A 27,385-nucleotide genomic window follows, 5' to 3' on the forward strand; every position below is an offset into this window, starting at 1 on the left:
CATCTTGAGAACAAGCCACCTACCTCTACAGCCCTGGGTCACACAGGACACTACCAAGGACCAAAATACCCCACGTCCCTTTGAAGGTTTCCCTTGAACTGGATTAAGAGAATTAACAAAAATCAATGAAGATCTTATCCTTCTACAACATACCTAGTGCAGAGGTTGTAAAAGTAATTTATAAATTTTTCTGACTGAACTTCACATTACTACCCAAAACCAAGTGTTTATCTCTGTTACACAGCCAAAAAAGTTTAACACAAGTGACAGCAACCTTTCAAAGACACTGCTGATAAAATTGTATAGTACTGCTGCTGCTTCAGAAACACATCAAAACTGGTGCATTCCACACCATCCACAAGGCCTTAAAGAGATGTGTTTTCAGATTTGGAACATGAAATGGACAATTTTAGTTGAAAATTCTTTTTGCAGGCTGATCGCCTGAGGGCTTCTTTAGTTAATATTAATGAAATCATGTTCACTTCTACCAAATAAATACTTAATAAAGCAATTCTGTTTAATGTATTAATGGCAATCTAACCTTTAAACATGCATTTTTATTTTTCAAAATTCAAACCTGAAAGCCTCCAGGTGTTACTCTAGAAACTAAATGAGAATACTCAGATTCCTTGGAAAATTTATGCTCATAAAGAATTATCTACTTGTTATAAAGATTCAAACAGGCACAGTTTAGATATGCAGAATGGAAAGAATAATTTACAACTGGAGCAAATGCCAGATTTAAAAGTATGCAGAGGACACTCACTGATAGAGCAAGGGGCTTATGTCCTAAGATTAGAGCTTCTAGGATCTTGCTAATGACACTTCAGAGGAAAGAGTGCTGATTCCCACTTCCTGCAAGTAACTTGTATCTAGGCAATGAAGCTTCCAATATTACAGCAGCCATTTGGATTTTTCCCCACCAATTCTACAGAACTGCTATGTGATTTTAAGACTTCATCACTTTGTTTCTCCCTAAACTGTATAATAAGCAAAACATCGCTTAACTTTTATAGCATCCCCTAGCCTGAAGTATTCTACATCAGTAGAAAGTATTATTTTTGGACTCTTCTAGCAAGATTTGTCACCACTCTAAACCCTCCTAGAAGTCTGGATAAAAAGAAATAACTTGCCCACATTTCTTAAGTGTCATAAGAGATTCTTTTTTTTAACATGCTACTTTGCAACTAAACTGTACACCGATGCTTTGTTACCTTAGGGAGCAATTTCAAGACCTGAAAACACTAGGTGAGAACTACCACCTTAACAGTATAAATGCTTCTGAGAAGAATCCTTTCTTCAACCTGCTTCACACTGTTTTGGAAGTTCTTTTATGGCTGCCTTTAGAAGATCCCAAAAGAACATCTAACTTAATCCAATTCAGAATATATATAAATGCACTTCCTGTAATATAGCATAAAGTCACAAAATACATTAAAAATGCTGTAATGTTGATCCATCAAGCCAGCCTCAAACCAGGTCCTGGAATTCTTTTCCATCATTATACAGCATCTACAATATACTACTGGATAGGCAAGAGGGAAAAAAAGGGAGGGGGGGAAGGTAAATCCAAAGACTCTGTTAAGCAGGATTCCCATTTCCTCTGTACATCTGCTAAATTGACAAGCAATTATTTTGAGGCCAACAGCAGAAAATTCTTAGTGTTATATCAGAACACCGAGTTCTACAGGTTAGACAAGCATCATAGTGTCAAAAAGTGGGTTTTGTCTTGGGGCTTTTAGAAACAATTTTCCATTTTTCAAGACAGTTATTCAGGGGAAAAAAAATCATTAAACTAGGTATATGTAAACTCACACTGCATTTTTATCTTTATATGGCCTTACTACTTTGCTAATTTATTCTCTGGGGTATTGACTGCACCAGAGTTACACTTATTCACTGACAGCTGTGCTGGTGAAAGCTGAGATTAGTTACAGTGAAGGCTACTCCACTTATGGAACAAGGATGGGTTTTGTTATCAATCCAAACAGCCTCTGTGTCTCTGTGTGAAATAATGGACTTCATCAGTGCACTAGCACAAGACAGGGCTGGCAACAGCTGTAATTAAGGCAAATCCATAGCATCTTAAGTTCAGCTGAGAGAGGACAATCCTAAGTTTCCCTCACTTTCCACAAGAAAATTTTACATCTTTAATGATATGTCATCACCCAGTTTTTTAAAACCATCTCCAGATAATTTTATTTTAAAAGTGACCTAACCTGAATGTAATAGGCACGTAAGAGATCATCTCTCTTAGTACAAACTTTTTGTTCTCATACACTTTCCTTTATATAGCCCCTTTTTTTCTCTCATCTCCTCAGTTTTGACCAGGAATTTCAATCAAGCTCTCCACTACCCCATTCAAGGTTTACTTTGATGCACTACACAAAAATCAACAATACAGCTGCCAGGAGAATATATTGTAAAAATCTATTTTTCATCATATCAGCAGTGCAATGATGAATTGCTGAAAGGATTGCACATGAAAATTCAGACCAAGGTCATCAAAATAACTGCTCATTCTCACAAAAGACTGTATTACATTTTTTGACGTAGAGGAGGAAATATGTGCATGACTAGAATGAAAACCAAAGGAAAACAGATTTCCAAGCACCCACTTCATGGCAGTAGTAAGCCTGTTCAAGGTAAAATGTTCTCTTCTACCCAAATATTCATGCTTTAGGAGGAAAAAAATAAATCATAATATCCTTAATAAATGTAACAGCAATTTGTCTCCTAACCAGTACCTGGCAAGCTTAGGAAGTTTGGATTGAGTTCAACCATGCACTCAAACACAAGGCAAAAAAAACCTTTGAGAGAAAGTATATCGAACTGTAATTCCAAATAAAACTCCTTCAAAGTTTATCCAATGCTGTCAATTTTTTATGTTTGACAAATGTGAGAATTTTCCCAGCAGCCAAAAAACCCCTTACATTAAAAACAAAAGGATTTTACTATATCAGACCCACAGAAAGCAGTGGCAGTGCCACTGAAGAACATGCCATATATGTGAATACAGTTGGAGGTAGCACAAGTCAAGTTACAAGCATTAGAAGTTTAAAGTTGAGTGTCCAAACTCACAGTAACACAATTCCATTAAATGTATGTATTTTCTTAGGCTCTAACCTTCAGACAAGGTTCTCCTTAAGAACAGGTTATAGGACCCTTTCCCATTTAAATACTTCTTTGGTACCACAGATGCTGCCAGCACAGCATAAGGGTTGAAATCCTTTAGAGTTCTTGCCCAGCCTTTGTTCTTACTGCTTTTTTTAACCTCTTACCTAATTACTTGCTGACTGGTAAACTATCAGTCTGGAAATTATATGTTCCTTCTCATGTAACAATTGTCCTTCACAGACAACAGAAGAGACTGTAATATTAAAAATGGAGTTAGCTTAAATGAAAGCTCTTGATTTCCCAAGTCCATGCAGCAGCTTTCTTGATCAAATCTGTATACTTCTCTTCTTCCCACACCTCCCCCAAATTTGGAAGACTCTCTGATTGCTTACATTTCCTTCGTTTTATTTGAATCTCATTTGATCCGCAGCTTGAGAAGAAAGAAGAATAGGCTTTCTCAATGCTCTGATAGGGTTCTCTTTACTCCTGCCAATAAAGGGAGCTTTGCTACAGTCTGCCTGGTTTCTTTCTTTGCCCTGAAGAAAGAAAGAGTTTGAGTTACATTACCTTCATTGAAAAAAGCTTTAACAGGCTTCTCAGAATCTATCAAATTACTTCTTTAGTTTCATTAGACCATCAAATTAATTCTTAATGATGAACTTTAAAAATAACCTAAATGTAAGATAAATAACAAAGAACAGGACACAAAACATATCAATGTGATTTTTAAACTATTGTTTTCTTCTCCTCCACTATTGCTCACAAATGACTCAACAAAATAGCACTAAAGGAAGACATGCACAGTTAAAATCACAGCTATAATTTCTTGCTTTCACGCACACACAAAAACCTCTCCACCCAGATACACTGCAGGTCATTACAGACTGTACAAAATCTTAAAAGCAGTGCCATTTTCTTGGAAAGTCTGATAAATTCCATTTGAAAACACCAGCTCAATTCTGAGAAAGTAATTAAGCGTTCTGCAGAGTGTTTCTTTTAAAAAGCACCCCACGACAATATTCCACGAGGTCATTGGAAGTAAGCAACTTAGTTTGGGGAAGTTTGTTTGATCCTGGAATTTTCACAAGCACAGAGAAAAAGAAGAAAATGGTCCAAAAGCATAATTAATACAAACCTTCATCAGTATCTATGTGCATTCCTAAACGTGACAAAAAAGTTCAACAAATGCAACCACAATGCCCAGATCGCCACCACAAAAAGCCCCACGGCCTCTCATCCTTACACGTCAAGGCCAAATTTCGTGAGCACAGAGCAGCCACCTCACCTGGGCAGGTACAGCACAGAGCCAAAGCACATTGCACAGGAATTTCACCCTCCCAGCTGCTGTCGGTGAACTTTGCACCCACCTAGCCCAGCGTCCAGCCGCGCACCGTGGCCAAGCCGGGCGGCTACTCCGCGGTGCCAGGGCAGCGACGTTCCCGGGCGGCGCCGGGCAGGCCGGCACTGAGGGCCCGGCCGGGCAGCGCGCTCCCCGCTGTCATCCTGCACGCAGGAATGGCCCCGGCAGTCACACAGCTCGGCCTCAGCAGTCACACAGCTGGCTACGGAAGGTCACAGTGTCACAGAAATGCTCACCTGGCCCTACACCCACCGGGCTTGCGCTCCCCTCGCCACAGCTGAAGCGCGGGGCTTTGTAGCACGAGACCAAGATAGCGCTTAGCCACGAAGGAGGCTGTAAAACTCGCACAGGGGGTTTCGTGGCTTTCTGATTTTTTTTTTTTATCTTAGTCATGTGCTACAATTCACCTTTGGTCCTCAGGAAGTGGAAAGGAAAGGCTACTGCTGCTAACAAAGTAGCAGCAATGCTACTTTGGACCACAACCACAGTAAGTAACGTGCTAATGAGTGGTTACGGGTTCTGGCAAAACACACACAGGCCAATGAAAGCCCAATCTGGCTCATTCTAGAAACACAGTACCTGGAAAAATAGCCCAGCACTGAGATTTACAGAAAACTCTAAGAATAAATGCTTACTCAAACAAAAAGGAGATCTGCAACCGTACACTTTCCCCACCAAAACAGTATATAAATTACAAGTCAGCCCATTATAGCTACAGATGTCATGAAAGTAGTACAAATTTCTGTACTAAACATTTGCATATTAACTCAGCAAAAAAATGAAGTTCTAAAACTCTTAGGTGTGACATTGACTCCAGACACCAATCATATCAATGATCCCAGGCCAATGCCCCTTCGTATTCTTAGGTATAAATCCAAATTTAGTGCAGGGAGTTTTGTGCTTTCAGCCTCTCCTTTCCCTCCCAAGTCACCAACCAACCCCTTCCAAACCACAGAGAATTAAGGCGCCTCCAAAGTTTCATTCTTACTAAACAAGTGCACTCCACAGATGAAAAGCAGCACTATGACAGTGCTACACCCTTAAAAATCTGGCATGAAAAAAAAAAATCCAGAGATATTGGTAAGACATAGAAAGGATTGGGGATTTAGCTCCTAAGATTAACATAAAAAAAGGAACATTTTCAAAACAATTGAAAATAATTGATCTTGAAAATAATTCCGTATTATGTTGGAAAACCAAAGTGAAAACCGACTAAAAAACACTCTTTTAATACTAATGAAGTACACATAACTGTTTCTCAACTTGAATACACCAGATAATTCAGGGAAATTATTACAAAGAATTTCAATGAATTACAAGCAATAAAAAAAGGCAATCAAAACTTTTACTTTCCAACAAGCACAGTTATTGTTGCATGCTACAACATACAGAAATTACTTCCATTATCCTTTATATGTTAGTCAACAAAAAGTACCTTACCTTATTCTCCACTGTCTGAGCACAGAGGATTAAAAACAAAGTATTAGGCAGAAACTGCAGGTGTTTTGTATCAAGAAGAAAACCCAAATCACTGCATCAATAAGCTTAGTGGCTGTCCAGCATGCCATGCACTCTAGGGACATTAAATGGAAACTTATTCACATCCTTTTTTCTGCAAGCTTCCAGACTTCTGAATTGGAAACCCAACGGCAGCCGTTCATTACCTCCTCCAAAATGCAGATCTCAGCAACACCACACTGCAAGAGGAGCCACCACAGCTTGATTTTCCCTCCTAGTAATTCCCTCCTTGCCAACTACTGCACTGCAGTCTTTCTGAGGGCTGTGCAAAATGCAACTGGGGGAGGGCTGAAAGAGCCCAGCAAAGAAACACAGCAAAGTTCTTTCAAATAATCTCATGACTTCCTAGTCGTGGGCTGGAAGGCATAAACTGCAGTTTGGTTGGGATTGCTTAGCATTTTCTCTGCTGTTCCTCCTCATGCTCCTGCCTACTTTTTATTCCATTTTTCACAGGATAATTTGAGGGTAGTACTTTGTGGAAAAACTAGAAGGAATGAGAGGAAAATAATAAACAATTTTGTTATAATAAAGCTACCTTTAATTCCCATAGCCGTAATATTCTAAGGGATTAAAACCAAAATGTCTTGTAAGGTTTAGGATGTTTTGGTGTTTTCTCAGCTCAGGCAATGGGGAGATACTGGTGGATTTTTTTTTGCTTTCATTGTTAAATTGGGGAGTTTAGTCAATTAACTACTTAGCACTTGGATGCCTTCCCTATACAATTAAAACTGCCGTGATTACACAACAGCAGTATTTGTGAGACAAGTGCCCAGCAGGGGCATTTGTAATTATACCCAAGTGTTCCACAACAGCAGCAAAAGAATGCATCCAAATATTAAAGAAGCTTTCACAGAAGCAGTGGGGTTGGAAGGGACATCTGGAGACCATCCAGGCCAGCCCCCTCTGCCCAGACAGGGTCAGGCAGAGCTGCCCAGCACAGCCACCCATCAGGTTTTGAGGATTTGCTGAGTGACTCTACCACCACACTGGGCAGCCTGTTGCAGTGTCTGAGAACATCCACAGCCTTTTCTTGTATTCAGATGGAATTTTATCCTTTTTTTTTTTTCTCAGTTAATGCCCACTGCCTCTCTGGACACTGGAAGGCTAATCTCTAATTTGAGTTACCTCCATCCCCCTCCACAGATATGTTTAAGAGCAAAGGGAGCAACAAGGAGCCCTCGGTGTCAATCAGAAGTTGTTAGCTCATGTGAAACAATAGGCTCATCACTGCTTTCCACCCCTCCTTCCTTCTGCATCCTGCAGAGCCAGGCTCCAGGCCAGATCTTTTAGCTCATCGCAGCTGCCTACCATCAGCAACCCATTATTCCTGGAGATCCAGGTCCTCCTTGGGGGAGCATCCTGCTCAGTCTCCTCTGGTTCAGCCTCACTGGAACATTAAGCAGGGCTGAGCACCTGCTGGCAATGACATGGAAAGCTCAGAAACCTCCACATTCCTCTGGCACCTCCCCACCTCCTGTGCAGCCCCAGGAGAGGGGCAGTAGGCAGCAATCAGAGCATGTTCTATGGGCATGAGCAGGAAGGAAATGAGAGAGTTTGGAGGGAGATGCATCCTTTGGGGTTTTGGCTCAAAGCAGTGCTAAGGCTGGCTGGTTTTAGGGGCGTGTTTGAAGGTTCTCCTTTCCCTTAAAAGGCCAGTATAATGGGCAACATAGGTATAGACTCAGATACAATGAAAACAACTACTACCCACTCCCTCACCAACAGATGGAGGTTAATTTCTCAAAGCTGTGCACAAGTCCTTTGCTTACTCTTTGCAGGGGCTGCTGAGTTCTCATGCACTGAAACAGTGACTTTACAGTTTTTCTTCTAACATGGCTTAGTTAACATTGACATGCCTGTAGTGGATAATATATACCCAGTTTAGGCTCCCAAGCAAAGTTTCAGTTAGTTTTATTTTCAATTTTTATCTACTGAAAAGAATTTACCACTAAAGGTAATCTTCAGCTTCAAATGCCTCCCTTGGTTTGCAGACCACATGACATAAAACATTTTAAAAACACGATCACAAATTTGAAAAGGGGAAAGAGAGGCCTGCTGGCTTTGAAAGAGAAGAACAAAATCAGAAAGCTATAACAGACTTTCTGCGTGACTTAATGCACTTCTGCATATTTCTACTCTCCTTTTTTGAGGAACAGATCCCCTTCCTCTGATCTTACCTGGGCACCTACCAAGTTCCCATCTCTTCATATGTATTACCTTGTATAATAGGGCTCCAGTCTTAAGCTAGGAACTGTCAAAAGTGAAAAAAGAACTAGAAATAAGGAACACAAAAACAATTATATCTTGATAAAGTTGGGAAGAAGAAGGACTAAAAATATCCCTTTCCCCTAAAAAACAAACATAAATAGGAAAATAAGACCTTTAATTATTTTTTTTTTTTGTTTCTGCAGTTAGTCTAAGACTAGCACCTTAATACTTAACCTCTTTTGCTTCAGGACAGTGAAAAATTACTTCAAGACAGCCATGTGTAGCCTAGTTGCTTTCTGGCAGGCATTCACATACCAGCACAGAGGCACACAAGATTTCTTAGGAAAATGACACTAAACATCTAGCATCAACTGAGATGTGGCCAAGGGAAAAAAAAATCTCACAGAAAGATAGCAAGTCTGCTTCATAAATTGTTCATGGTCCTGTGTGGGAGAGTAAAAGAGAAAGAGAAAAGGCCAAAAGATTGTTCAACTATTCCAACAGACTACTTCCTTTTCCTGCATCCTTCAGATGCTACTTCTACATCACAACCTAAAAAGGACTTGTTATACTGTTATGTGAACCTACAAAAAACTTATTGTGACAAGAACATGAACTTTTGTATATAAGCATCATCATTAATTCACATAATTTATTACCAACAAGAAGTTCTTAGTCACAGTGCTTAACATACGGTCTAGTACTAGTATAGTAAAAAGGTTAATTTTTATCCCTTTCCACAGAGAATTCTGAAAGAGCCTCTCTACCTTCCAGCTTTACAAAGCTGTACCTGTTCCGAGGAAAAAGCCACAGAGTAGTCCCAGAGCATCAGCTGCTGCTCCTCTGCAGAGACACAACCCCCAGCACTCACCTGAAGGACTGACGGATTTCCTATGGTCATGAGAGGTTGAAAGGAGCACGTTTCACTTCTTTTATCCATTCCTAATTTAAAGCTTAAACTGAAGGCAAACAGGACTAACTTTTTTTTTTTAGAAGCATAATTTCTTTTTAAACTCCAGAAAAAGTAGAATGGAACAAGGAAGGAAAGCACAGTCCCAAACATATTTAAGGTGCTGTTCTAAAGGATTCAGGACATTTTCTCCTCTTGCAAGTAAGGTTAAATGCAGTTTTCCAAATTGGGCTGTGGCTGACTGAGGAAGCTGGTTACCACCTATGAGTTCTAATAATATTTTTAATCTATTTGAAATCAAACATCTCAGAGGAAGATTTTTTTTTGTGAAATACAGATAATAATTTGCTTACCTTCCTTGCAAGTACAACTGATGAAACAAAAAAACCCAGCCTCCATATACTATCATGCAACTTAAGTCTACCAGGCAGAATGCAGAACTTGCCAAAAAGTCCATTCTGATTGTGTGCAAGGCACACAATGAGACAGAACAATGCTACAAGAGGGTTTATCTATAGAAATGAGAATGAAACTTGTTCTGACTTTTGAGGTATCATCTTCATTCATAACTAAACCAAACCCAGGCACTGAAGACGATTTTTTAAATTAATATCATCAACTTAAAGATGTGAAAATGCAAAGGAGAATGAGGTATTTTATGGTGTCATGCAATGATACTAATACTAAAAAAAAACCCAAAAACAAAAAAACCAACCCAAAAATCCCACCAAAAAAACCCCAACTCACACAACTGCCATGAGGTTTCTCAACATACATATTAAAAACATACACATCAGAAGAATTGTTCCTACCTACCTGTTTACATGAAAAAAATTCACAACACAAACCCCAGTGACACACAAGCCTGCAGTCTGTGCTTCCGACTGATTAATACATTGTTTCCCACTGCTGAGAGCTGGTCTTGATTCAGTTAAGCCTAAGCACTTGGGCCTTCCTGCTGGGAAACAAACAAGTCAAGTCGGTTTCAAGCATCTCCTATTAATACACAGCAACAATTCTCACAAGCCTGAAGGCAAAAAAAGAAAAACAAATAGTAGGTAAAGGCTGCACTAAACCATAACAAACTATGGCAAATCAAAAAGCTGCACTGAAACCTACTAGTTCACTAGAAAATTCATTGCAAAAGTCTGTTTACTTCATGGAGGAAGCCATCAGTGAGTCAATATCTACAAGAATGTTTTACATAATGGGAAAATTTTTATTGGCCAGAGGTTCACAGTGTTCTTAAATTTCCAGAAACTGCAGATGTAAAGATACTTCTGTTAACCTAAACCAAAACCAAGAAAAGAAACTATCTGAGATGACACTCCATTTCACAACACAGCTCTACTGCTCTTCAACCTGCACAGCACAGGAAAGACTTACACTCTGATATTAAAGGATGGAAATGTGAACACTGGAAACAGAGTTGGCTTTTAGACTACCACCAAATGGCATTAAAACATATTAGCCAGCATAAAATCTTGGCTAGCACATGGCTGCCATTTCTGAGCTGTGACACTAAGAACTGAAGTAGTCTAAGGAACCAGTTTTACTCTTGTAGAAAATTAGTGAGCCAGTCAGAAGGTATTTACAAGAAAGCATGATACCATCTCAGTTCTTCCATTTTCACTTTACTTGTAAAAGCCAATAAGAGAGCCAAAAATCATTAGACAATAATGAACTGAAAGGAGTTCCTTCCTTCTTTTAACGAGGAAAACATGCTGCAACACTACTACAGTATAAAATCCACTTTACTCAAACTAAAGTAGGTTGAATGAAGGAATCCTTCCTCAGTTTTCAGAGGGCTGATAACAGTTTAAGGATTATATTTAAAAACCAAAGAGTAAATTCAAAACATTGTACAGATTATATTATTCCTCTTAATCTGCTAAAAATTACCAATTTAAAAATGCAAATTATATTTTCGTTTTTGCTTTTTAAATATTTTGAATTATACTTAATAGTAAGCATTTTTATCAAACAACTTTTTGAAGCTTGAAATAAGTATTTTAAAATTAATGTCATGGATCATACATGCACAGATATCAGGATTAGAGTTCTAAAAGAGACTAAATTACGAAGCTGCTCATAAACTAAAGCCTACGTGTTAAATTTCAAAAGCACAGAGGTCACATTTGTTTTAGTACTGAACTAGTATAATTCTATTGCCATGACAGTGCAAAACAGCTTTCCTAGCAGGCCACAAAGCATTCAGAGGCACACATGATCAGAAGCTCAAATTCAGAAAATTAAGTTCATGTTCATTATGGAGTGCCTTAGTGCTGGCACTCCATAATGCAATATATGAACAACTGTTTCTATAGTTCTTTTTTTTTTATCTGCTTTTGGTGATACAAATCCTTTCTAAAGTATTCTGTCCTACTGAAACATTCTCGTCCCCCACAGTACAATGTGACATCCCATCTCATTTTTCTTCTCACAGACAATTTGCCTATGTATTTGCCGTATTGTATTGATGGTAACAGAAGAACGAATGAGAAAGGTCTTCTGACTCAAGTAACTATATGCTTCTTTTTAAATTGAAACCTAGTGATGGGGGCTGTCTCCACTGCCCAACAGAACCAACCTGTCATTATGGAGAAAGACAAAAAAGCACATGCAGAACAGAAAACATAAAGCATGTTCCTTTCTGTTATCTGCTGATGCACTCATTCATCTGAAGGCCTAAATTCTGTGCCTGGAACATACAGACCAAGACCAGCAATGCTGCTGCACTGCTCAAGCAAAAAGCAACATCTCCATGTCGTAATTACCAGAGCGTTCTCTTGGGTCCTCAGCACAGTTGCCCATGTGTCCATCAGTTCACATGGAGGGCAAACAGCAGCACAGTTCTGTTTCCTGGGATAGTGAACACTGCTCCTCACCTGCAACCAGACTCTTCTGGCCAGTCTTGACAGTGCTTACACTTCACCATCTTTACCCGCACACAGATGGAAGTCCTCACCCTCCATGAACTGGCAGGCTGCACTCCTGACTGGCCTTACTAGAAAACTATAGCCAGAAAAATATTGGCTTTGTGGGCCTGCCTCAGGTCTTCCACTCAAATCTCAAGAGCAAGCACAGCTCTTCCTGCAATGTTAAACATCTGGAAAACATGCTGGAGCAAGCTTAATCCGCTACTTTGCAAGATGGCCCTACAGAGCTCAGAACCCTTGGAGCTACTCTTATAAGCTAAGGTAACACCATAAAACCCATTGCCTCGATTCAGATAGGAACATAATGGCAGAGAAGCTTCAGTAATTCTTTTCTAATGCTGTATCTCCACATGGTACAGGGAAGAATGTCAGTACAGTAATCTGAAACACAAAACTCACAATACAAATTAGAAAAAAACCTCCAAACAAAACAAAATAACTACACAAGAAATAAAATACTATATGAAAAACCTAGAGCAGAGATAAAGGACAAATTAGAAAAACAAATCCTTGCAGCAGCAACAAACAGCTGTGTTCCAGCCTATAGAACAGCCTCTGATCTAGGCCTCTGGTGAATGAGAAAAAGGAGAGGATGAAAGCAGGCAGAACACCACTCCACACCTGAAAGATTCCTAATTCTGTAATGGAGACTTGTGTCTTTCTACAGTGCTCTGCCTGCAGACAAAGTGCCCTGTATGGCATATTGGCTCCCCAAACCTCACACCTCCAGTCCAACTCTCCCCAAGTCTGAGCACACACTGGAGACAACCCTGAAGCCTTCTGTGTTTGGACAGCCACCAGAAACAATTACACCCAGGCAGATTGCAGGCAGTGGTGACTGATTTAACATGGGGAACACTCCAACATCTATAACCCCATGCATTTCTCCCTCATTCAGTAGCAGCAGCAGCAGAGTTCTATCAGTTAACATCATGCTGAAAATTCATCAGCCTCATTTCAATTCTCACGCTGCCTGCTTTTCCAAAGTTAGTCTGGATTGCCTAACTAGTTCTGCCACAGTCACAGCAAAGCTGTGATACTGTCAAAGAGGACTGATTGACCACAGTGGGATTCTGCAGGAAGAATGACCCCAAGTCACCACTTATCCTAGTTAGTGAAAAGGGATTAATACCCTACATCATCTTAGAACAATGGAAGCTGAACTATTCTGTATTAATTAACAGCCATTATACACTAGCCTCTTTACTCTTCCATCTGGATAAGTAGGGGAGCTGTAGGGAAACACCACTTCAGAAGTCACTTGCATCCAAACATTAAAGCTTTCTTAAAAACATTTCTATTTACAGGAAAATGAGTAGAGACTAGAAGAACAGAGACATCAGTTTAAGGAATGCATCATATGGGCTAAGGGAGCTCTAACAGGGAATAAGGCCATACAGAAATGTTATTAAAACACTCACTAAATGCTCTTGTTTCTATCTTACTTAACGTATGTAATACTTGGCAATAGTCCTGGTAACTTACTACAACATTAAGATATTGGTACATCTTTATTTGGCCTTCCCACCTCTTCCTTGAAATTTACTATGCTTGCAGTAGTGAAAAAAAAACAAACCAAGAAACAAAACAAGACAAAACCAAACCCAAACCTAAAATCATGACAAAATCTGGGTTTTACAGTTCACATCACCATGTCATATAACATAGAACTCATGTTCAGCACTGAGTTAAACACTAGGTTTAAAGGTAGAAAGGGAGTTCCAGTACTCTGCAGCTCTGGGCCTGCTCTGAATGATGAAGATACATGATTTCATTTTGGTGTCAGTAACAGCATCAAGCCTGACACATTGCATCTATAGTGATAACATCAGGCTCTAGCATTTCATTTAATAACTCAGGACAGCCATTCTTATTTATTATCAAGAGCTTTCCTGTACATCAATAAATTCTTGCCCAGGCACATGGGACATGTATTCATTTCTCCCAAGATACCTGTGCAAATAAAATCCTTCATTTATTCAAAATCTTGTGCTTGATCATTTATTTACTACTTTCTTTTTTTTTTTATTTTTAAGCAGAAATATACCATCCCACTCATTTTTGGTGGGTGTATCACAACCCTGCTCTTATCACTTCCTAGGCCTCCCGTCACTTATGTTCTTCACCTAAAAATAAACGAGACACAACCTCAATACTCTACAATATGTTGTCACTTCTTCTCTGCCCTGACTACATCCTCTCTGATCAACATGACAGTGGGATATGCTGTTGGATGCCATTTTGTCACTCCTCAGTCTGGAGTCCAAGCACAGCAAAATGCAGTGACAAATCTTAGCCTGTAAACAGAGTCAGTCTCCCAACTCTTGAAAGTCAAGGCAGGAGGGAGGAAGCAAGGCCAGGTTTTGTTAATTTTTATGCATCTACTAAAACAGTGCAAAATTCTATTAGCCTTCTCTCCATACTCTATCCTGGACAATGTCAGAATCAAGGCTTTCTATTCAAGGTGACCAAGCACAATTTTCTCCCTTCCTGATGGGTTTCCACCTTCAGCTTTGGCCCCACTCACCAAGCCAATCACATCACCAAGGAAGGACAAGTTCACATTTGATACGACATCTTATGGCTGGACATCACAGCTGCAATCTTTTAATTGCCCCTTTAAGGGTTATTACTAGACAGCTCTAAGTTATTATTAGCAAACTGATAAAACACTAATGGCCAAGTTCTCTCACACAACAACTTGTCCATTTTTCCACTTATCACACTGAGTTATTCCAAAATAAATGATCAAGATCAAGAAGAATCATCCCCCTGCGTATTACTTGAACCTGTTATATTACTTACCGTTAATATTTTGAGGAACTAAGTGCATCTGACAATCACACATTTTAATCCTGGCCAAGGTTAGAAAGCCAACAAAGATTTTTGCAAACTTCTCTCTTTTCTCTTTGAAAACAGAAAATTGCATGTGACACCCACTGGCTCTCTCACACCACTTCAACAGCTGTTAAACTCAGGTCAAGACTGTTAAGCTAGGCTTCCAGCTGCTAGAACTGAAATTATTTAAAGTTTCTAACTCTAAGAAGTGGATTTTTGCTATGCTACATCTTCTTCAAAAGAAAGAAAAAAGGATTAGTCTCAGTTTCTTACGAAAAAAATGCATCTCTTGCATTTCTTGCTCAGTGCTTTTCAATGCTACTAAACTTTTCTTGCTAGCTGGATCTTGATTCTGTAAATCACACTAAAATCACTTCTACCTGTAATGAAAAGAGAACCCAATGTGACTGACTTGATTGCTTTTGGCCAACACCATTTCTAAAAATTAAGTTTGGGTTTTTTTTTCTTCTTACAGCCCTGTGGTGTGGGAGAATTCAAAGACCTCAGCAAGCTCATTCTGCTATCTTTGAAGCAACCCTACCAGCAGAGTACTTAACAAATTCACTTTTAATTTAGTTCGTATCTCAGCTCTAACTACTGCAGAGAGAGACAAGTGTCTAATCACAGGTGTTTAGTACAATTCCAGATGCCAAGTCTTGTGTAGATAAAGAGTTTAACCGTATCTCATATGCTCTCTTTCCGAGCATCAACTTCACACCACAGGGGACAACCTACAGCATTTAAGATGGTACTCAGTGCCTGTGTGTGCTGGCATTATCTTTGCTCCCTTAGGTTTTTCTAAAGTCAGTAGTCAGTCAGGGCCTAAGCAAAGAAAGACCATCATGATGTGTTTAAGTCACAACACAGCTCTTTAAAATGCAATGCTGGTAGACAGAGTAAAAGAGATCACAGGAACTCAAAAGATTCACAAGAGCGTTTTTGAGTGTTTTTGCTGTAATAGTCTAATTAATTTTGGGATTTTAAGATCAAATATTTCTTGAGACTGCAGTTCTTTAATGCTACAGTATCCCCATCTACATGGCAGCAGGGTATGAACATAATGGAGTCAACACTTGCACAGATGAGAGCTGCAACAGAGGCAGCTGCTAAAATCTAAATCACCCACACAAAAAGCATATGATTGATTCCTTCCATACTTCCTTCCCATGATGACAGCCTGTTTTTTAGTATTTAATCACTTCAAACTGAAAAAACCCATACCTTAGCAAGTATTCCTACATTTGAAAAGCTTATTTTAATAAAGAGACCTTAAAAAGAAAAATACAGACATGTAAATAGTTCTAGGCAGAAGCCTGCTTCTATTGGGTATATAAATATTTCAATCCCAGCAGCACCACCTAATGGAGAGCTCACCAATTTTCCCCCTTCTTTAACATGACAAATATTTGAGTTTGGAGGTGTTAACAACTGGTACTTTAGCACATGGCCTAATTATTACCCTATAAAATCTGATTAGCTACAAGAGAAGCCAAACCATTTCTCCATAGACAATCAGAGTCTTTTTTCTGCACACACCCACATTGCATTCATACAGAAATTTCTTAAGTACACAAGATCTTTGTTTAACCAGGACATAAGATTTTAGAAAGATTTTAGTTAGAAATTTATAAAAAAAACCCAAACAACAATAACTGTGCAGCAGTTCCAGCTGCCTTAGGCATGTTTCAACTTGCCCTCAGAAAGGAAAACAGAGGTGTCATTACCTCTGAAGTGTACAGAACATAGACAAACCCCAACCTAAGATGAAGTTATGCATTCCCAGACATCTTCAGGCTGCAATCCTGCTACAAAACACTCGATGGGAGATGTGCAGCAATTTATTGTAAGCATCAATAAAGTGTGCAGCATGATGCCTGTTGTAAACACCCATCATTTATCTCTTGCCAACAGACATGACAGAACTTATGTACAACTGGATACACAAGAAGTCGGTTTTTCCCTCACTGCCTTTTGTCCTCCGTGTTCATTATATAAATCACAACACTGTAAGGAAGGGTTCAACTACATTGAACTTTTCCAATTAACTCAGCACATGGACACTTGTTCTGGAATAACTGCCTTTTTATGTATGGCTCAGAGGACTTTCAAAGTCTGTCTGCCCAAGCTCATCTCAAAACAGTCAACTAATATACTGAGAGTTCATATTAAAAAAAAAAAAAAAACCTAAACAAAAACACCACCAAAATCTCAGTCATTAATTCTGTAAAATTACACCATCATACTTTGGCTATATGTACTAAAAGCTTTATTTACACAAACAGGATCATTCCAAGCTTCTTCCTCATTTATTTTGAGAGAGTCTCCTCTACAAAAATACACAGAATGCAGTGGGTAGATATTTATTTGCTTGTCCTAAATCTGACTTTACAAAGCAAACAAAAGCATACACAAAACCAACCAAACAAAAAACCCGACACAACAACAACAAAAAAATCCCAAACATCAACCAAACCACACAAACTACCAGAAGAGTAAATCCCCCAAAACTCCCTCAAGAACTTACTGGCTAAAATACTGAAAGTTGCATGTCTAAATAATCCTTTTCAAAATGAAAGTGCAGTTCTCAGGAATTTGCAAGAAGGAAAGAGGAATAGGGGAAATTTATGGTGCCAACTAGTGAAAAATATCTGATGAAATTCAATGCTCAAATAACAATAATATACTTGCTTTATCTTCCTAGAGATTCCAAAAGAATTCTTCTGTCCATGCTGAAAACCACACTGCTACAAAAACCACCTGCCAAACAGTATGAGCAACACAACAGCAATATCTACTAGCTGAACTACAGCAGAGGATTCATTGGCATTTCCATCACATATTGACACAATGGGTGAGTAGTGAGATGTATTTGCTAATCTGAACTATAGCATGCTCAGGTTCTGTAGATAGAAACATGATTCAACTCCTGACAGAGAACAGGACACTACTGACTTCAAGGGATTCTGCATGTCATTAACTTCAAATGAAGTTAGCACAAATCCTTTATTCCCCGCTCCCCAACAAAATACTAACCTGGAGAATGCAATGGAAATGCTACTGCATCAAAGGGTTCCAAAACTGCTAGACATGCACACATGCAACTCAGCAGTCTTCATTTATTTAGTTATCCAACCTCCTCCTACTCACACTGCCAGATGGCAATATTTTGAGAACATGGCACTTTACAACCACAAGGACTTTTACCTTCATCTACTGAATACGGAACTGGTATCCTAACCAAGTTCAACCACAACAGCTGCAATGATAAAAACATTCCCTGAACAGAAAAGAGGACAGTGGAAAGGATGGAATAAGAACAGGTGTACAAGTGTAGAATCATAGACATAGATACTTCAGACAACTCTAGGGAACACTGCAGTGTATCTTGGGTGACCTGGAAGAGCAGAGCACGTTAATTCACCTGGAGTGGGAGGTGGGGCAGCCAGGGAATCACAGAAGCAGGTAGCTACAGAGAGGTCATGGAAAAGTGGATTTTGCAGACAGAAATTACTTGCCAGAGTGTGAAAATAGGTACCTGGAAACAGGTATTTCAAGGGGAAAAAAAAAATTACATAAATGGAAGTAAAGGGGAGAATGCAGTCACTTTGCTCAAGTGCAAGGATGAAACCACCTTGGAATAAAAGTCATGCGTTAGCAACTCTAAAATTGCAAGAAATCTAATCGAAATCAGGTCAAAATAAGTCACTTCTAAGAATCAGAAGGACCAGCTGGAGAAATTAAGAGCATTTATACTGTTTGGACAAACATGATGGAAGAGAACTACAGCACAGACAAGAGCAATCCATTGGTAACTGAAGAGCTTAAATGCAGGAAGAGGAGTCACTTGGGATGGTTTAAAGTAGATTAAAACAAGAACAAGTTAAATGAAAATGATGAAGTTATACTTCCTGGGCAAAAATAAGACTTACATCTGCGAGTCATTAATTCACAAGCCTCAACACACAAAGCAACCCACTCTTACAAGGTTCCTCTCTGTGGAAAGACACAGAGTGGGCACAGTCAATCTGGTACAGCACACAAGATCTTCATTATAAAAATCTCTAATAATTGCTCTAATTATCTCTCTCTCACATGGGCAGAGATCAGGTTACAAAACAAAATCCATTCACATTGCTAAAATTTGGTTTATGCGCTGAGCTTTGCTGTTACAAAGTGGCACAAGTACCATGCAAGCTGGCTCCATAAAATATGTAAGAAAATGTTACTTTTCTAGAACATTCAAATGAGAAAGCCAGGAACAAGTACAAGCACGGGAATAACTACCACTGAAAAAATGCTGTCCTGTACACCCAGCTTCACAGAGCACTGCATGTTTGCTGTGGGCATCAATGGAAGAGCAAAGCAAGTGCTGTGCTGTTTCCTGTCCCGGGACGCTGACGGGGCAGGAGGGCACAGCTCTGCTGAGAGGCAGGACTGGATGCCTCCACACAGCACTTGTAATTCACTCACTTTATCAACAGATGACGCCTGCACTGCCCTGCTGGTCTCAGCACCTCATCATTTTTATGTCCTCAGATCATAGGAAAGTACCGCTATTCCCATGTTACTGCAGCCTAGGAAAATGGTCTGTATATGGAGCAAGAAGCTGGACACAAAATAGCTGCATCAAAGTTATTTTCAGAACCCCAGTCAGCTACCATCTAAACCTGCACAACATCCAAGTTTCTCTTTTCTTTCCTAGCACATATTCCACACTTAAGAAAACATCCTGACAACATTGATAACCTCAGGAAGAACATCAAGTTCAAATGCATGAGAAAACAATAAACAAAACAACAGAGGATGAAACATCAGCAGACTCTAAGTCTTTACTCATCCTGCTAATCCTAACAAAAGTCCTGACCACTTGACTGAGACATCATGCTTCCTCTCACCCCTTTTCTTAGGCACACTGAGTTTTGATTTTTCCTGGCATGGCAAAAAGTTAAGAGAAGGAAGTGACACTACTCTCAACTGGCCTGTGGTTTGATGATGAGAATGCTCCCCAGGGAAGTAGGAAACTTGGGCTGGAATCCCCCTTCTGCCCCTGGGACTCGGACATGATGTCACATCACTCAGCACTGCGACATCAAAGCCCCTTGTTGGCTTGGCCCCAAGTACACACATCTGCAGGAACGTCAGAAAGCCAAAGCCCAGCCTCCAGGTCTCCTGGTTTTACACTGGCACCTGCAGCAGACCATCTTCTCTTTCTTGAGAGATGTCAAAGCTTGCAGAAACAAAGTGGCAGCCAAGAAGGCACTTATCTTACACTAACATCTGCAACACACTTTGCAAGACAGATGCAATCCAAATTTCTTGTTTTCCTAGACACCTAAGAAAGCTGTAAAGACTTGAGCTTGTCTTCCGTGTGCATATCTTACTTTATCTACAAAAATATATTTTTCTCATTGATGCAGAAACCAAAACATGAGACAGAAGTCCAGTATTACTCCAAATATTAAATTTTTCTAATTACGAGTACCTACAGTCATCACTAAAACATGTAAAATGGAAGATTCATGACATCTTTCACAAATATTTTTGAGAAATGTTTACTATTTGTGCATGAAAAGATTCACTTCAGAGCATATACATTAGTACAGAATTAGTAGCAACTTTTATCATGGCAATCCACAGAATGTTTCCTCTACACATCAAAGAAAACTATTTTACAAACCAACATTTTATGAAACTATATAAAATAATACCAGAACTATGAAATATTCCAACTTAAGGCACTCCTGCTATGCCCACTGAGATTCTATAGCCTGCAACTGGCAAAAATTCAAATCTTGATGCCCAAGTACACAACACCCCAAATTTCAGTAGAAGGAGTGAGCAGGGGATGGAATCCATCACACACACACACACAATACTGAACTTCTGCACACACAAACATGTTGAGACTTTGCTTCCCAAGCTGCCTTGACTAGATGAACAGCAGAACCTGAAATTGTACTGAAATCACATTTTATACATGCAGAGTAAAGCAGCGGGGAAGAACACCAGCATGGAAATCAAAGGCTTAGCATTTTTTGGGGGGTGGAGAGGATTAGTGACCTACAGTTGTTGTATATAATTTTAGAGACACTCGCCCTGTTAACCTAGTTACAAAGCCAACAGTCAGTAGCAATTTGAAGTCACAGTGGCAATGATATTTTTCCATCAGGGCTCCAGAAGAGAAGATGTACATGAAGAAAACAAACGCCCTCAAAAACTAGGTAAATATCTCTCCCTCACTCAGACACATATGGAATTCTCAATAGCAAAATCATCCTTTGCTTCATTTTCTCCTTAAGTTCTAAGATGTTTCCACTGGATACTTTCCTTACTTCCCTTAGATATCCTGAGAGCTTTCTTGCATTTATATCCTTTTCTCTTCTTTCCCATTACAAAAAGAGAGAACACATCTTCCTACATTGTAGGCACCTAATGATAGCTCATTATAAGGTGACTCCCTTTTTCTCCCAATTCTCTAGTCCTTCCTCCTGCCGCAAGAAAAAAAGACCAAAAAAAATGAAACATTTGTGATTTGTCAAAACTAAATATACTCACCCTAAACTATCCATTTATGAGGGCATGGGATGCCAGCAGGCAGAGCTGGGAAACCAGTTATATCCTCTCTGCCAGCCCCTTACTACTGTAGTTTCTACAACACTACTTCATCACCACAGGTTGAAAACTTTAAGATAAAACCTAGTGCAAGTACAGCACTCCCTCTTGTACTACAATCACACCTTTATTCTGCTGCACAAAACCACACAACTCTCCCTCCTCTTGGCTTCTTTTCCCCATATTTCATCTTGATATCTACAATTTCTCCCACCACTTCTGGTGTTCCTGAGCCAGACAACAAAAATTCAAGGAGGTTTCAGACACAAGCATCCTATTCAGAAAGTATCCACAGCTTAAAGAGACAAACAAACATACACAAACTCAAGCCTTAGCAATTCTTTAAAGGAACTTTGCATCAGTGTACAGATACCTGAAACCAATGTGTAATGAACCATCTTCACACATCATAATATGCAGCACCTTCAACTAAGAAACACTATCATAATAAAAAACCCTAACAAAATCCAGTAACTACATCATCTAAGAGATAAGAGATCAGAATGTTGTGTTTTTACAATATCTATTCATACAAGGCCAGTTTAGGATTGGAATAGATTTAAGTCATTCCTATTTTTAAACTGCCTTTTTATCTGAAGAACTATGATCAGCTGCTTATCAATCAAAAATCAAGTTTTTTGGCTTTTTGTATTTTCAGCATTGCCATATCTACTATAGAAGAGCTGGACTTGTACCAAAAAGACATTCCTCTTCTCTCCTTAAGTGTTCATTATGGACAAGAACAATGTAAAGACCTAAAATACAACATGATCCCAAGATCATTTAAAAGACAAACTGAATTTACATGGACTAGTAAGACTTCATAAATAATCTTTGGTCACTGATGCTGATGTATCAACAGTAAATATGCTTACACGATACTCAAATTCTCGGAATCCATGCAAGAATGGCTTCTCAAAATTGGTATCATCAAACTTAATTACAGGAGGACTTCAGGAAAGCCTAAAGACTGAGTCATTTAGCACCCCCTTTTGATTAGAATTAATTTGCGTTGATACCGAATGCACTTTATGATTCTATATTCTAGGTCCAGCTATTATTAGAAGCAACTCACCAAGTCATATTTCAGTAAAACACCTACCATTCTCGTGCTGGAACAACCCAACTTTTATAACCCCCTAGTGCTGCCTGCTCGCAATGCCCAAGCTCATGATACATCAATGTTTCCGTTACCAAGCTCTAAGACAAGGGGTTTCCCAGGGCAGCCATAAAAAACTGATTCCGTCCAAATGCTCAAGTATTTCTCACCTTAAATGAATAGCCCTCTCCCTAATCTCCACAAATAGCATTTGGATCTCAATCCACATGTGGTATGAGCCAATGGCTCGTTAAAAAGGACAACATACAGTATATGGTATGGTCTCTCCAGTTCTGAACAACCATCAGTGCAGCCTTTTAATCCAGGCTTCTAGGCAAGTCAATGGCCATTTTAAATGCAGATGTTTACTAACTACTTCAAATTATACTATTTCATTTGTCTAAGCTAGACACTGCTAGTATGCCTTTGCATCATGCACTAAACTCCTTTCCAGTCTACGAATGCAAGTCCAGATTAGTGCTCAGTAATGCTACGTGCATCCTATGGGACAAATCTGCAAGGATAAACACACCATTCCACTCAAAAAACAGAAAACACGTAAATTACAATATAAAGCATATAAGGCTCAGATCTCAACAAGCTAGAGAAGTCACAGACCCAGAGACAGCATATTTCAAATTGTATCACTGGAACTTCCCACATTTTACTACTACAGAAACAGCAAAAGATGAAAGATGCCCTAATGCGTGCTGAAGATCCACGCAGAGGAGCACATACAGTCCGTCACGTCACACACAAGCTCTGACCGGCAGAACATGAGATTATGCCTCTTAACGTTAATACAATTTCTCCCGATTTTCTGCAGGTAATTCAGATCTCAGGCACTCAAAAGACACAAATAAATCAAGACGTAAATGCCTTACCTTCCTATTTTACAAGCCACTGCAGTTCTCAGATTATGAGTCAGTCATAGGTTAATCTGCAGAGGAATGACTCAGTATAAACTTTTAAACATTCATGATTTTTTTTTTCCTAACCTACAACACGGCGATTCATTCAACGCGCTAAAACGCGGCGTCGCGAATCAGCGCACGAAATGAATGGCGTGAAAACAAAACACTTTTTCTTTCCGCTCGCGGCAGGCAGACGGGGATAGCGCAGCGCCGGTGCAGGCAGGCGGACTTTGCGAAAACACAACTCCGACGAGGGGCAGCTCCGGCGGCTCCGGGCGCAGCCCCATGGCCGGGGAGCGGCGGGGGCTCCGCCGCAGCGGCAGCCGGGGGGACGCGCAGCCGGGACCGCGCTCCGCGCCAGGCGCGGCGCTGCCGGCAATGCCCCTTTAAAGGCCGTCGGCCCGCCCCCAGCACTGCATATGGAGGGAGCCAGGAGCGAGCGAGCCTTCTGCATTCAAACGACACATCAAACGCCGCAAGCGCCGCCGCGGCTCCCGGCTCCGCTCCTGGCCTCGCCTCCCTCCGCGCCCCGCACGGGCACACGCACCGCGGGGAGCGGGGCAGAGAGCGAGGGGAGCAGCGGAGGGAAGGGGGAGGCAGGGATAAGTAAGCGAAAAGGGGCACCTGCAAAGCCCTGGAGTGCGAGTGCGTCCGGGCAGGAGAGTCCGCGCCGCTCCGCCGCAGGCTGATCTGTCCCCGGGCACCGGCCGCCGCCGAGGTCCCGGCACGGGCTGCGGCTGCAGCGCGCTCGGCCCCTGCCTGGCAGCAGATGCCTCGGTCAGCGCTCAGTGCCCCCGCCAGAGCGCCCCCGGCTCCCGCCGCCCGCCCGGCCCCGGCCCCGTGCCCGGAGCGCCCGAGCGCGGGCAGGCGAGCGCGGCCGGTGCCGGAGCCCCGCGCGGGAGCCGCCGCCACGGCGGCAGCGAAGCTCCCGCCCTCCCTCCTCCTCCTCCTTCTCCGCCGCCCAGCCGAGCCCAGCCGAGCCCCGCGGCCGCCCTACCTGCGAGCGTGTGCGGGGAGCGGGGCGGCGGGCGGCAGCTGGAGCCGGGCGAAGGCGACCGCCAGCCCGGCGGAAAGTCCCGACCGCTGTGCGCCGTCTCCCCCCGCCCCGCACTTCCTCTCCCGCCCGCTCGGGCTGGAAATCCCCGGCGAAGCCCGCTGCTCTCCCGGCTCCTCCCAATCACCGAGGGCGGGCCCGGCACAGCCGCTCAGCGCGCAGGCGGCAGCCGGGGGCCGGGCTTGCCCTGGCCGCTGGCCCCGGCTGCACCTGATGCTGCTGTCACCCCCTCCCGCGGGCACGGCTCGGGCGAAGGGGCCCCGCGCCCGGGGAAGGAGGCGCGGGCTGGGCTGCGGCGGGCGGCGCGTCCCGCTCCGGGCCGGCGCGGTGCCGGCGGAGCCGGGGGGGCTCGGCCCGAGCGCGGGCGCTGCTGCTGGGCGCTGGGGGAAGGAAGGGCGCGGGGGATGGCGCCGGGACGCGGGGCTCCGGGAGAGCGGGAGAGCCGCTCGCTTCCCCTGCCTGTCCCGGGGGAGGTGCAGCAGCCCCGGTGACAGAGGCGCCTCGAACACAACAGCGTTTATTAAACAAAGAAAATACCACTGGGAAGAACGGGAGGGAGCGAAAACAGCAGCTGGGTGCGGGAGAAGGGTCTGGAAGAGATCAGGAAAGAGCAGCGAGCCAGAGCCGCTCACCCCCAGGGCAGCCCGGCCGGGGCGCCCCGGCAGCCACGGCCGTAGTGCCAGCGCCGAGCCCCGGCGGCGGGCAGGGGCTGCGGGGCGATCCCGGGGGTGCGAGCAGCGCCCGCGTCCCCTCCGCGGGCGAGCGGGGAAAGGGGGCGGCGCTGGCAGCCCACAGAACCTGCCGCTCCCGGCAGCCAGGTGAAATGAATGCCTGCGTCGTGCTCCGCTGGCTGCGCAGCGTGTCCCGGCCGGGGCGTGTGCTCCGCCCGTACCGGCGGTCACGCTTTCACTCGGGGCATCCGTGGCTGTCGTGGCTTGTCGTGTCCCCGCCGCCTCGCCGGGCTGCAGGGAGGGAGGGAGGGAAGGAGGGGGAGAGGCGGCTCTGGCGCAGAAGCGGCGCGGGGGCTCAGCCGGAGGCGGGAATGCCCAGCCGGGGATGGGATGGGGGTTTAGCCGGACCTTTGGTCCATGGTGGGCTGGAGGAATTGCCCCACAGGGGCCTTCGGAGCCCTGGGTGCAGCGGTGGGGCTGGCAGCCGGGAGAGCCGCAGCTCTAAGGAATGTGCAGAGCTGAACACGGAGAAATGTGTGGTGTTTGGCTAATTTCAGTGGGATGAGGTCACCGTCCTTTTTGGACGTTGTTTATCGAGGGATCACTAGGGAGGAACAGTTGGATGCGTGATCCTGAACGGACAAGCTTTGCGTCATAGTTGCCGCTTGCAGCATCTCCACGCGTCCCGAAATCCATCCTGACCCTCCTCGGTCTTCATATCCCCCGGCTCTCCGCACCGCCCACGCCACGCTGCCCTGAAACCTCAACATCTCTAGCTCCGGCACTGTCCTCACCAGCCGCTAAATCACGAAGCCTGGCCGCACTGCTAATTCCCTCCTGTGTGCTGTTTTTCTCCTCATCCCACTTCTCTGCTTTCCCTCTTTCCCCTTCTCTCCCGCCTTTGCTGCTGTCCCCAGTCAAAGCCTGGCTTAGCTGTCAAGACAACTGCGGCTTTTGAAAGGATGCCGTGAACCTGCCATCAGAAAGACAGTCTCAGACGGATGTCTTGCATGTTCTCATCACTTGTTCAAGACTGCTTGGCTCTGGACCAGCAGAAGGGATTGTGCACCAAGCCTGGATTTCTCCAGCAGCAGGGCTGCAAATAAGTTTCTATCAGAGACAAACCTGCAATTTCCTCCTTTGCCACTCTTTTTGCTGTTGTATACGTGTCCTCTTGTTTTGCCCTAAAAAAAAAAAAAAATGGAGAAAACATAATAGGATTCCAGTGCCTGTAGCTCTAGCACCTATGCTGATGTATTCTTCCCCAAAGAGAGAAAACAAATTCTTATACTATTTAAAGATGTCAGAAGCCTTTTCACATTAAAAAAAATGTCTGTTGATGAAGGGATAAAGTGATGATTTGATGAAATACTTAGCATTTCCATTGCTTTGGTGTTTTTTTTTTTCTTTTTCCATACTGTGACTCCAAAATTTTAGAGATTTCTAATACAATTATTACAGCAAGATATGTCACCAATGTTTAGTCTTTAATTGGTTTGGAATTCTGTGTTACAAGCAATGTTTTCTCTGGGGCTTAAAGTGTTGTCTCAAGGCTGCTGTGATATGCTGAACACTTCTGTTTGGCAGTATTATTTAGAATATAGTTATTGGAGGGATAGCTACTTAAAACAGGAGAAATTGTAGTAAAGACCATGGAGTAGCTCTGTATTTTAGTAAATTGTTTGAAGAAGTAAAATAATAGTGCATTACATTGGAAAATCACCTGAGAGGAAAGAATAAAAGAAATCCACTGAGAGAAGAGTGATAATCCCTTACAAACTCGGACAGGGATACTTATCTCCAAAAACTATTTGGAAGACATAGAAGAGCAAATGGCATGTGATTATGGGAAACTAATTTCTCAGCTACAGACTGGAAGGTACCACTGGGAACTGGTAGGGCTTAAATGTTCTGGAGTGTTGTAGAAACTCGATTTCTCAAGCAAACAGTCCATGAGAGAGGATGCTATTTTAGGACTGGTATTAATAAGCAGCAAGGACCTTGTAGAAGGCCAGAGTGTTGAAACTGATCATGAACTGAGTGATCACAAACTAATCCAGCTGAAGTTAAACTGCAAGAGGAACAAATGCAGATATTTGACTAAGACTTGGGATTGCAGAACAGCAAACTTAGAGGAATGGGGAA

The 27,385-nt window shown here is 42.3% G+C and overlaps 1 protein-coding gene and 1 long non-coding RNA gene across 11 annotated transcripts in view; one reads left to right on the forward strand and one right to left on the reverse strand.

Annotated features, from left to right (window-relative positions):
* Positions 1 to 24,698, reverse strand: part of TRAF3 (TNF receptor associated factor 3) — a 69,279-nt gene extending 44,581 nt beyond the window's left edge. For 5 of the 10 annotated variants that reach the window (XM_064423297.1, XM_064423296.1, XM_064423294.1 and 2 more), the window contains exons 1-2: positions 4,485 to 4,622; positions 3,510 to 3,653 (exon numbers count right to left, since the gene is read on the reverse strand). The gene's annotated coding sequence lies outside the window, so the exon portion shown is untranslated. Of the gene's footprint in view, positions 1 to 3,281; positions 3,371 to 3,509; positions 3,654 to 4,484; positions 4,623 to 9,929; positions 10,072 to 23,485; positions 23,542 to 24,139; positions 24,275 to 24,512 lie in introns of those variants that run through there. The other 5 variants (XM_064423290.1, XM_064423291.1, XM_064423292.1 and 2 more) reach the window with 5 other exon arrangements.
* LOC135302611 (uncharacterized) lies at positions 4,823 to 9,761 on the forward strand. The gene is made up of 2 exons (XR_010364201.1): positions 4,823 to 4,964; positions 8,947 to 9,761. It is a non-coding gene; the product is annotated as an uncharacterized LOC135302611 (long non-coding RNA).
* Positions 24,699 to 27,385: the final 2,687 nt, after the last annotated feature.

This window comes from Passer domesticus, chromosome 6 (assembly GCF_036417665.1).
Source record: "Passer domesticus isolate bPasDom1 chromosome 6, bPasDom1.hap1, whole genome shotgun sequence".
Lineage (NCBI taxonomy): Eukaryota > Metazoa > Chordata > Aves > Passeriformes > Passeridae > Passer > Passer domesticus.